Here is a 12,107-nt window from a genome sequence, read left to right on the forward strand (position 1 = left end):
AACAAAACAACAACAACAACAAAAAAAAAACAATCCTGCAGATTCTACTATGATTACAGATTTATTTCTAAGACCCGATAATGAACAAAAGTTGCCATCGAAGTTGAATCTGCTGGCCGGTTGGCATACTGAAAAGTGAACTTTAAGCAGAGAGTCATAAGAAATGATAATATGTCCTTTAAATATTTTATTTCAACCTGAAACAGATAAACATACATGCATGTGCCAATTTTTGGAGCGGACCAAGGTCTTTTTTCCGAGGACGGGCTCATTTACTGGAGCTGCTGTCACTGTTCCTGCTTAAACCACAGCACACCAGGTGCGACGGCCAGTTGACATTCTCCACACGGTGTGAGATGGCAAAGTACCCTGGACTCAAATCTTAGACTGTCACAGCTCCCTATCCCCAATCTTACAGTTGTCTCACCCACACCAACCTAACCACAGCTTTACTATGGCTTTCCAGAACATCCACTGAATTTCCAAGGAAGCCCTTTCTACATTCACATGTCATCATTTTATATATTATTCAAGGGCGTGATCAGAACAAGTGCAACTGACACACACAGGCTTGGGAAAAACACCACAGACCAAAGGGGTGCACACCAAAGTTCAAGTTCACGGCACAGATAGTCCACTGTTCTCAAACACTGGGCTGGAAGTGGTCGTGGCCAGTATTCTTTACTGAGAGAACAGGAAGTGTCAATTCATCCATCGAGCGTTGAGGACAGGGATAAAAGGGTTTCTGAGCACCAAAGTTTTTGTAAGGCTTGTAAATGACTTCGTATTTCATTTACCATGATAGCTTCTGCAAATATTGGCAAAAATGGTAGCACTGTGCATATGTGAAATGCTACTAACTTGGGGCCTGGGGACAGGTGACCCTGTGTGTGTGGGTTCTTTGCAGCCACTCCACAGCCATCAGGGCCTTGGTCCCTGGGTTAGCTTATCCAGGCCCCCTGACCTGCCTGACTGGCCCAGTACCAGCAGACCTACAGCCGGTCTCCCCTTAAAAGCAGCCCCCCTTTCTTTGCCCTCTCCTTGCTCCCTGCTTATTTTGGAGCTAGAGTCAGAGTGGATGGGAGAAGGAGCAGAGTTGCTGTGCAGTGTCCCAGCGAGGCAGCCCCTGAACCTCGGGGAACTACTAAAATGACCAGGGAGGCCTTTCTCTGTGCCCCTGTACTGTCCCGTGGCTCTGGATGCCCTCTGCCACGTGTCCACAGCCGCCAAGGCTGACCCGACGAGATGTGATAACTTTGCCTGAGGAACACTGACTCAGAAGGAAATCAGGCCAGAGATTTCTCTGGGCCAGGAGTGAATAAATAAATAAAAACAGAAAGGTTCCACGTACAAGGGGAAGGAGGCACTGCTGTGCAGGGAGGAGGTGTGGTCTTCACTAAGAGCCGAGTGGAGGGTTCCCTGCCTCAGGAGAGCCTGGCTCCCGTTTTCTATAATGAAGGTAACTGCTGACTATCAATCAGGCCCCTGGGCTGGGTGAGGACTCTGATTTAACCACTCTGAGTCTCTGTTGCCCTGTAATTTCCTGTCCCCTGACTGTGAGCGTGGCATTCCCTGATCCCATCCCCTCATCCTGGCTATTCTCTGGCTGGATCCTCTCTGGTGAGGGCTCTGTGGGACCAGATAAGTTTTCCAGAGCCCCTCCTGCCTCCCAGCGCTTCTTTCTTGTCTTTCCCACCTGGAAGGTGAGTACCACCTCCCATGGGGTCCCTTTTTCTTCCTTGCCCCTCCCCACAGTCTGCTTCCCACGCCTCCTGAACTTACACAGGCTTGCAGGCTGTGGAATCTGAGTCTCCAGGCCAGTGTGGCTCAAAGAAGTGCAGATGCCGGGCCACCCCCAGGTCTTATGAAGGGCCCAGAAATGTGCACAATGTCAGGCAACACAGGTCCTCCCAAGGCTAGGGCCCCTGCACTGGAAGCTGCTCCAGGTCACTCTTAATAGCTGGCACTGGTCTCCCCACCTGTGATGAGCCACCCTTGGGAGTCTCCCAGCCTGCAGCAGCCTCTGACTCTGTCTTGATGAGGTTCTCAAGAAGTAGAGCCTGAGCCAGGGATTCTTGGGCACCTGACTGGTCAAGGAAGCAAGTTCAGGAGAGAGGGACATAGCGGGTAGGGCCAGAAAGGGAACCAGGCAAAAGTGTGGAGTCAGCTACCCTTTCGCCTTGGCCTGATCCCACAGGAGCTTTGGAGTGTGAATAAAATCCACACTTTGCCATTTTGAAGGAAAGGCAGGCCTCAAGCGTTTCTAGGAAAGGGCTCCAAGGGCTCAGGGCAGGGGTGCATCTGTAAGCAGGCGATATGGACTGTGGTGGGGGACAGGATGGAGGACTGTGCGGCAGCAGGAAAGGGGACCCGGAGGTACCTCCATCATCTACTGCATGCCCTCTGTCCCCTCCTTTTTCCTTTCGAACAGAGCCCAGTGCCTCAGGTCAGGGCTGCGCCCCCAATCTGGACTGCCACGGGGTCTCACAGGCCTCCTTGCTCCCTCCCAGGCCCTGCACTCTGTGCTCCCTGCAGGGGAACTTTGTAAAAATATAAGGCAGAGAGTCCTTCTTGTGCTCGAAACCTTCCCACAGCTTCACCATCCCAGCTCGGAGCCACAGTTATTCCCTGATCCCATCCCCTCATCCTGGCTATTCTCTGGCTGGATCCTCTCTGGTGAGGGCTCTGTGGGACCAGATAAGTTTTCCAGAGCCCCTCCTGCCTCCCAGCGCTTCTTTCTTGTCTTTCCCACCTGGAAGGTGAGTACCACCTCCCATGGGGTCCCTTTTTCTTCCTTGCCCCTCCCCACAGTCTGCTTCCCACGCCTCCTGAACTTACGCAGGCTTGCAGGCTGTGGAATCTGAGTCTCCAGGCCAGTGTGGCTCAAAGAAGTGCAGATGCCGGGCCACCCCCAGGTCTTATGAAGGGCCCAGAAATGTGCACAATGTCAGGCAACACTGGTCCTCCCAAGGCTAGGGCCCCTGCACTGGAAGCTGCTCCAGGTCACTCTTAATAGCTGGCACTGGTCTCCCCACCTGTGATGAGCCACCCTTGGGAGTCTCCCAGCCTGCAGCAGCCTCTGACTCTGTCTTGATGAGGTTCTCAAGAAGTAGAGCCTGAGCCAGGGATTCTTGGGCACCTGACTGGTCAAGGAAGCAAGTTCAGGAGAGAGGGACATAGCGGGTAGGGCCAGAAAGGGAACCAGGCAAAAGTGTGGAGTCAGCTACCCTTTCGCCTTGGCCTGATCCCACAGGAGCTTTGGAGTGTGAATAAAATCCACACTTTGCCATTTTGAAGGAAAGGCAGGCCTCAAGCGTTTCTAGGAAAGGGCTCCAAGGGCTCAGGGCAGGGGTGCATCTGTAAGCAGGCGATATGGACTGTGGTGGGGGACAGGATGGAGGACTGTGCGGCAGCAGGAAAGGGGACCCGGAGGTACCTCCATCATCTACTGCATGCCCTCTGTCCCCTCCTTTTTCCTTTCGAACAGAGCCCAGTGCCTCAGGTCAGGGCCGCGCCCCCAATCTGGACTGCCACAGGGTCTCACAGGCCTCCTTGCTCCCTCTCAGGCCCTGCACTCTGTGCTCCCTGCAGGGGAACTTTGTAAAAATATAAGGCAGAGAGTCCTTCTTGTGCTCGAAACCTTCCCACAGCTTCACCATCCCAGCTCGGAGCCACAGTTCAAATCCTTCCAGAGCCCAGGGCTCTGTGACCGGCCCCTGTCTCTCTGAACTCCACTGCCACCCCACCTCACCCCCGTCACGCTCCCTCTACTCTCCACTCCTGCAGCGCTGGCATTCTCTGGCTGTCCCTTGAGCACATGCAAGCTCTCAACTCAGGGCTTTCGCACGGGCTGCTCCCCACCCTGCCCCAGCCACGCAGAATACTCTTTGTCCAGAGAGCCATTATCCTTCCCTCCAATGGCTCGCAGAGACCCTCCGGGGGTCGCCTCCCTGCCCCTCTGATTTATGACTCCGGAAATGTCTTACCTCCAGCACTGCTGCTTCCTAACAGGCTGCATAACTCGCTTATCGTTGACTGCCCACCATCGTGCTCATACAATGCCAGATCCACAGGGCAGGGACTGTCGTTCTGTTTGTCACTGATGTGTCCCATGGGCCCAGAAGTACCTGGCAGGAAGCAGGTGCTAATAAATCTACCCTAGCCCTTTGTACTGAGGGAGGGGCGAACTCGGTGCAGGAAGGGGACAGCTGGGGACTTCTGGGAAATCTTCTAGAAAGGCCCTTGGCCTTCTCCCAGATGGACATGGTGGATATGTAACTGCCTCCGACCTGACCTGGGCTGACCTTGATATTGCTCTGCCTGTGAGCCCCCAACCCAGGGTGTCCCTTTATCCGTTAGGGTTGGGATTCTGTTGCTGCCACTGAAAGCATGCCCCTACCCCCACTCCGAGGCCTGTTTACAAGCCCTACCACGGCCATGGGGCTTCCTGGAGGAGGCGAGGGGGGGAGGTTGGGGGCACCACAGTGGCCCTGGAAGTGCTCCTGTGCCCTCCTCCCTGCTACAGGGCAGGGCAGGGCTAGGGATGTGCGTGTGTGCGTGTGTGCTGTTATCATAGAGGAAATCAATGCCTGGCACTGGCCCAGTGTTTAAGGGAAATGAATAGATTTTGGCTGAGGACAAAGAGTTTGATTAATCAGAAATTGGATAATGGAGGCAACACTCTAATTATTTTTTTCCCCAGCATTTTATTGAGAAATATGTTTGCACAGCATATCAGAGGTAACGGAGCGGGTGAGGGGGGCGACCATGCTGGAGGAAAGCCCAGCTTGGGGACAGGGCTACTGAATCCATGTGCGCCGATGGCAGCTGCCTGGCAGAATGGCCGGGGTCCTGGTGGTCACTCCATGGGGCCACAGGAAGCAAGAGGGGACAGGTGGGGCATCTGGGGTCACAGAGGACAAGCAGGGCTGGGCGGGGAGGCACACAGGCCAGGTCCTCAGTCAGCATGGAGGTGGTGGCCTCAGAGAAAGGATCCTCATGTGGAGACTGCTCCTTCCCTGGCCTGGCTACCTCCATGCCACTCTGCCCTGCCCACAGCCTCCCTGGTCACTCTCCTTATCCTCTGGTGCTGTCCCCAATCCTACAACACTCAAAGCCAGAACCACGCGGTTTAGTATGTTTCTGTGGTCACTTGGTCTCCTAATTCTAGGCAGGCTTCTCTGTGCCAGAGCGGAGCTCATTCATTCATTGAGGGTACAGAGAGAGGCTGCCACAAGAAGTGACATTTAACAATGACCCGAGTCGCCCGTTAGACCTAGGATGCTGCTGGGGAAGCAGTGAAGAGGGAGGCAAGTCCTCATCTAATCCGAGTATCAGGGTTAATGTCTGGAAAAAGGGGGCATGTAAAGAGACGATGGATGAGCCGAAGCTGCTAGGGAAGAGTGAGGGCGTGGTGGGTGGGTCGGCCAGTCCCTGGCAAGCACATCTAAATCCTGCCTCCTGCACCTACTGCAGACATCACTCATCAACCATGACCACTTTCCTTCTGAGCTACAGAACAGCCTCAGAACGCTTCTCAACACTGTGCTGTGGGCAGCCACTGCAGAGTTGGTATAAGAAATGAAAACCACCTGCACCCTTGACCCAGCCCAATTTAAGGGGAGGATACCGAGGCCCAGAGACTGAAGACAGGTCACCAGCATCAGCACCATAGGCAGGGCTTGGACTAGAACCCAGGTTTCCAAAATTCCTGTCCAGTGCTCTTCCCCTGGCATCGAACTGCCCTGCTGAGCTAACTGTGGGCACAGGGGCTACCTGGAAAGGCCGCCCTGCCATCACGTGGTCACTGTGGGCACCGTGTTCCTTTCCTACCACCAGAATCTTGTCTCGCCTTCTTAGGATGGTTTCTCGTGGACATGGCTCTATATATCATGACTATGTGGATCCCCTGAGTTGGACCAAGGCCTCAGGCCTCACCAAATCACTGAGGGGCCAAGTGTCAGCCTGAGGCATTCAATTCTGGGTGGTGGGGACCTGGGCCTATAGAGGCATTGTGTGAAGCTGGGCAGCCCACTTGTCTCTGGCTTGAAAGTGAACCACAGTCAGGCCTGGTGTCCACTGTGGGTGGTTTGTGTTCATTGGTCAAACTTAAGGCCCAAGACACATCTCTTGGGACCCAAAGGCACAGCCTTTCGGGAGCAGCGGGTTGAGCTGGAGCAGCAGTTCTCCAATGTGAGGGCTATGGCTACCAGGAAGCCCAGGCGGCCACATGAAGGTGGCTTAACAGGCATGTTAGGCCTGTCTACTTGCCAATATCCATCCCTCCTTCAACAGCCATTTCCTGAGTTCCTGATGTGGGCTGGGCTGGGCTCTGGGGACCAGATTCTCTGCAGTGAACAACAGACAAAGGTTTTGACCTCACAGAGCTTATGTTCAAACCCATGAGAGAGAGATGGTAAACCAATTCAAATAGTTAAGACAGGTAGTAGGTTATACTGTGATGAGTGCTAAGGGGAAAAAGAGGCAGGAAGGAGTGTAGGATGTGTGTTCGGGGACATGGTGCCGTTCTACGTAGAGGGTCTGGAGACTCTTCTCCTGGACACTCGAGGATGTGTGTGAACCCTGTCTGAAGAACCACTGGTGAGAACCAGGCAAGCCCCTCCAGGGAAAAGGAGGAGGGCTTACTGCAGCCCACCAGCCCTGCCAAAACAGAGGCCAGGCCCTAAGAGCTGGCACCAGCCATCATGCTGGCCTCTGGCACAGCAGGCCCAGAAGCCCTCCCGGGCCACCCTTCCTGGTGATCACCAGGCCAGTGGAGGCAGGCCATCTGCAGGAAGGTGGGCCACCCTAGGTTGCTGGAAAGCAAGCTCTTAGGATTCTGGACACCCTCCCTAGGTCCCAGTCAGTAACCCACTTGGGAAAGCCACCATCTCCCCAGGTCTGTCTCAATTGTGAGGAGAAAAGTGAGGTAAAAATAGGCCCTTTCTTGGCAGAGCTGGTTGTGGGAGGATAAAGTGTGCTTCTGCCCCCAGGCCCCAGGCACTTGCCCACTATAATCCAGAGCAGATTCTGCTGCTGTCCTTGTGATCACCTAGATCTGGGCTCTGGGGAAAATGTACACATCGAGTCTACTCTCCTCCACTCCAGCACCATGACCTTGACCTCCGTGACTCACAGAGGCAGGCCTCTCTGAGGGGGTCAGCCCCCCACCCCACCCAGGGAACCCTGTTGGGACAGCTCTCCATCCCAGGGTTGGGGATGGGGCTGGTCAGTTGGGCAGGATTTCTTCCTGAAAGGTCTGCTCTGACCACTGTCCACACAGCCAGAACAAGCCCTCGGGGACAGACGTGTTTCAGGTTAGAGGCTGCTCGAAGGAACGCTGGGCCTGACACTGTAATGCCCCTCCCCACACCGTGGTTTTTAACAGTCTCACTTCTTAGCACTTTTTGATGGATTCTCCAGGGACGTCTCTAAAAGAGAGTTATACCTTAATTTAGAAGCAAATAACTCAAAACTCTGTGATGTAGCAGGTTCTTTTGGAAAAGAGATGAACTCGAGGAAGCCATTACTGTATGAAGCTGCCCGCTGCACTTGCCCAGGTCCTGACAACAGGACCAGATGGCCTTCAACCCTCAAGCTGAGCCTCCTTCCCAAGGCCACTGGGGGTCAAGAGAAGAGGAGGCCAGCTCAAGGCTTGAAGGTCGGCTCTGAATGACTCCAGTGGCTCTAAGCACCAAACACAGCCTACCTGCCTAAGGGAGCCAAGTGAAAGGGAGAGGGGGTGGTGGGCTGGTGGCACTGTCCTTGCAGCCACCGCCATCCAGCTTCATGGGAATGCACACAGGCAGTCACACAGGGCCTTGCACCTGGTATAATGCTCTGCTTCACTGTCTTGAAATGCTTAATCACTTTTAAGAAGGGCCTCACAAATTATGTAGCTCGTCCTGCCCTCATTACTTGTCCCCACGAACCGCATTCCCGCCGCACCGTCTGGGAATACCCTTCGTGTGGCCATCTGGATTGTGCTCCCGCCTCACTTGCTCGCTCGTCAGTCCTCCTCTTCTGGATGACCTTCTCCGCTCACGCTCTGAAAGGTGGAGGCCCTGAGGCCTGGCGCAGCCTCCTCTGGTCCCACCTACCCTCGATCCCCAAGTGACCTCGGCCGGTCTCTGGCTTCCCACACGCCAAGGACTCCAGGTTTCTGTCTCCAGCCTGGCTCTCCTCTTTGACCATCACACGCACCCATGTCTGCCAGAGTCTAACCCAACTCCCAACTCCTCGCCTCTGAGGAATGAGTCCACATTTTCCTTCTCAGTTAGTGCCAACTCCAGCCTTCCAGAGCTGTCCTTGCCTCTTCTCCAGCAGCAGGTCCTCTTTAAAATAACCCCCATCCAACCACTTCTCACTACCTCTATTGCTCCCACCCCTTTGGGTCAGCTCCCTCCTCAATTCACATACCCCAATAGCTTCTAATGGCCTTTCGGTCTGGCTCCCCCACCCCCACCCTGTTCCCAACAGCCAAATAAGTCTTTAAAAAGTGTAATTAGCTCAAATTTCTCCTCTTTTCCAAACCTGCCCAGGGCTTCATGCTTTACTGGAGCCTGCGGTGTCCTACCCGACCTGCTCAGCCCTCTACTGGGCTCCAGCCACCTGACCTTCTGGTGGGGCCTTCAGCAGCTGAACTGTGTCAGCTTCAGTGCCTTTACTTCTGCCATCTCCTCTCCTGGTGCTCCTTCTGTCAGTCACAGGACTTGCCCATTGCTTTTCTATGGCACTGTGTCAACGGTCCCTCCACCAGCGATGTCTATCCCCCTTCTGCTTTAGGTCTCTTCCCGGAACCTATCCTACCTGGCGTTCAGTTACACAAGTGTCATGTCGGCCTCCCCACATCTAATGCAAGTGCCACGAGAGTGGACGCTGTGTCTGTCCTGCTCCCCGCCGTATCCCTGTGCCTGGCACAGCGCCTAGCACTCAGCAGGTGCTGGTAAATATTAGCTGAAGGAACGACTGAATGAACAAAGTGTGTAAGGTTCCGTTTCCCTGGGCTCCGTATGGAGGGCTGACGTCTCCTGCTATGTGCTCCAGTGAATTAGTCTGTCATTTCATTCCTGTGAAGTGCCTTCCCTGCCAGCATGGACATGTGGAAGGGCCAAATTCGAGGGGAGGACCTGTGTGGGGACTTTTGGCTCTGTTTATGCATGAGGACAAAGTGGCTCAGAGAGGATAAGTCTGGGCCAGGGGGCAGCGTGGCTGGCCCTGACCCAGGTCTTCTGACAGCTCACCTGGAGCCTGCCCTCTCCTCTCCCCGCCCTGTGGGGAGCCTGGGCCCTCCTCCCATGCCCTCCCCAGTCTGCAAAAGCTGTGTCGGGCCACCACTCTGAGCTCCTGCCCGGGGCTGATATGGCGTCTGCCCCAATGCCTGTTTCCCTTCACCCTCTTTCCTGCCAACCATGGCACTTGCAGGCCTTCCTCTGGGGGCCCACTCATCCCAGGTCTCCTTCCTGGGGGCTGCAGGAGGGAAGTGTGCTAATCTGCCTCCCTCAGAGTTCCTATGAGCCCCACCATGGTCAGCAGCTGTGAGAATGCCCTACAGCTACATAGAGTTTTAGGTCTTCTGAGGGACAGCATGGGGCAGTACAGGGCTGCCTCATCCTCATGTCCATGGGAGGAAGGCACAGCACACTGTCATCGCATGTATACTTGAGATAACCACGTGGCTTGGATGAGGCCACTGAGGCCACGCCCTGTATCTGAGGCCAGCCTTCCCTGCCATTCGGCACTCCATCTCACCGCCCTCTCTGCAGGGGCCCTGAGCAGCCTTGCCAAGTTCACCTGGTTACCCAGTGTTCCTGAAATCACCCTAGAAGCACTTGAGACCCAGACCAAGGCACTTTTCCCTCTGGGACTCCAGGAAACAGAAGAGCTGAGAAGCTGAGGCAGAGGGAGGAATTTAGTCTCTGTGTCCCAAATCTAAAGTCTCATGGCAGGCCCCGGGAATGGAGTGGGCAACAGGCACAAAGTGAAGCACCCCCTACGAGGGTAGGCAGGCTGCCTGCCCTTGCGGCAGCAACCTGGGCCTCACCCAAAAGCTGAAAGTGGGTGTGTTTAGGGGTGGGACCAGGAGGGGCAAGAAACACAGATGAGTAACAACAGCTCCTTCAGAGGGAGAGCAAAACATCCCTGGGAGCGAGCAAGAGCCAGCGAGCAAGCAGATCTAGGACAGAAAGTGACATGGCTTTCCAAAACAGAGGGGCTTTATCTTGTTCACCTCCTATCTCAGAAAACCAACGTCTGTTAGAGGAACATACTAGAAGAGTTGTAAACCAAATACCAGTGTCTTCTTGTCCCCAGCACCCGAGGAATGCTGAAGGCACATCACTTCATCCAAGCATGAGTGTGGCCAGGCCCTCCCTCACCATCAGCTCCTGCATGGAGCCTCCCAGGCCTCCACGGTTACTGCACCCTGACATCCATGCCCCAAAGGGACAGTCAGCAGCTAAACATCATCTGTGTGGTTGGTTATCCAGTCCCCTGGCCTTGCCCAAAGGACGACGTGCCTGGAAGGGCAATCCTAAGCTGCAAGGAGCCCTCAGAGGCCTTTCAAGCTCTTCCCCAGGCCTACCTCAGCTTCTGGGTCACACAACTGCTCCCTTTTACAGATGAGGGGACTGTGGCCTCCAATGAATCAGCCACACCTAACAAGCAATCAGGTGGTTCTGTTTCTCACAACTCCCTCAGCCTCCAGGCAGCCCCCACCCACCTTTCTTGCCACACCTCCTTATGCTTTCCCAAACACACCCTGTGCTTTTGCTAGACCCTACTGTCGAGTGCCCTCTCTGTGCCTTGGTTCATTTTCTCTCCTCTGCTCACAATGCCTACCCCGACTGTGCCTGTGTCCTTCAAGCTCCAGTTCAAATATCACTTTGCTCACAGGCCCAACTGACCCCAGCCCGGGCCACCTCTCTGAGGTCCCTCCCAAGACCCAGCACCCACACTCAGAGTTGGGTTATCTGAGCGGAGGCATTGCTCCCCTGTGGGGCGGTGAGTCAGTCACTGGAGGGCAGGCCCAGTCCACTCCCACCCCAGCACCAGGCCCTGGGGGAGCAAACCCTCAGTAAATATTTGCTTAATCGAATCTGGCCAAGGAGCCACTTCTAGACAGAGCCAAGGCAGCGGGACTGGGTCCCCAGGGCAGGGAAATCACTTGGGCAGAAAAAAGCCAGTCAAGGGCTGGGCTGCCTCCCTATGCCCATCAGACTTCGCCTAGCAGGCGGGTCCCTCCATTCGGAGACACGGACTCCAAGGCACCCCGGTCTCGCACTGCCTTCCCATCCTTGTGACAGAGAACCCCACTTCTCTGCCTAGGTGGATACCTGCCATCATCACCCAGAGAGGCTCAGCACCGCCCTGAAAGCACAGCCCCCTCGGATCTCCCACAGGATCCCGAGCCCCGGCCCCGAGGCCCTCACACCCCTCCCCCCATACACCCCCACCGCCTTTTAAGGTAAAAAATATTGAGCCAGGAACATATCACAATCGCAGTGGGTCGATATTCATCTCTTGCTCTAAATGCCTCCGAGGAACCTGCTCGCTGCAAGAGCGATGACCGAAAACTGCGAGCCGTCTGTCCTCGGGCCCAGGCCTCCGGGGCCCTCTCCTCCGTTTCAGCCAAGGCCACGCGTCGGCGCTCCCGCCGCCCCGGTCGCCTCCTCCCCGCTTTCCCGGGAGGGAGACCCCGCCTCAGCGCTGATCTAGCAGGTCGCCCGGCCCCGGCTCCGCACCAGCGGCTGCTCTGGGGGGCCTTCCGCACGGCATCCCCAGCGACCGCTGCCCACTCTCCCGGGCCCGCAGCCACCCCCTCCCACCAGCTCATAGGCCCAGCGGCGCCCCGTCCCCAGCACCTGCTGGGCCCGCAGCCGCCCCCTGCCCACCTCGCGGGCATCCCCGCCCTCGCCGCCCCCCATCCCGGCCCGGCATCCCAGTCACTGCACCCGGGCGCCCCCAGCCCCGGCGGATCCCCTGCACAAAGACCCGGGCGGGGCTCCGAGTGGGGGTTGGGTAGACGCCCCAGCCGCGCCCCCGGCCCCCTGAGGCTCAGCCGCACGCCCCGGCCGCGGGTGCGCTCACTCACCTCCGGGCCGCCCCAC

General features: G+C 56.1%; 2 protein-coding genes across 2 annotated transcripts in view; one reads left to right on the top strand and one right to left on the bottom strand.

Moving 5' to 3' along the window:
* Positions 1-12,107, top strand: part of RSPH14 (radial spoke head 14 homolog) — an 81,927-nt gene that overhangs the window by 59,992 nt on the left and 9,828 nt on the right. The gene's annotated exons all lie outside the window — the stretch shown is intronic.
* Positions 1-12,107, bottom strand: part of GNAZ (G protein subunit alpha z) — a 56,385-nt gene extending 44,278 nt beyond the window's left edge. The window contains exon 1 of the mRNA XM_011356024.2: positions 12,092-12,107. The gene's annotated coding sequence lies outside the window, so the exon portion shown is untranslated. The remainder of the gene's footprint in view (positions 1-12,091) is intronic.

Source organism: Pteropus vampyrus, unplaced genomic scaffold (assembly GCF_000151845.1).
Source record: "Pteropus vampyrus isolate Shadow unplaced genomic scaffold, Pvam_2.0 Scaffold23, whole genome shotgun sequence".
NCBI lineage: Eukaryota > Metazoa > Chordata > Mammalia > Chiroptera > Pteropodidae > Pteropus > Pteropus vampyrus.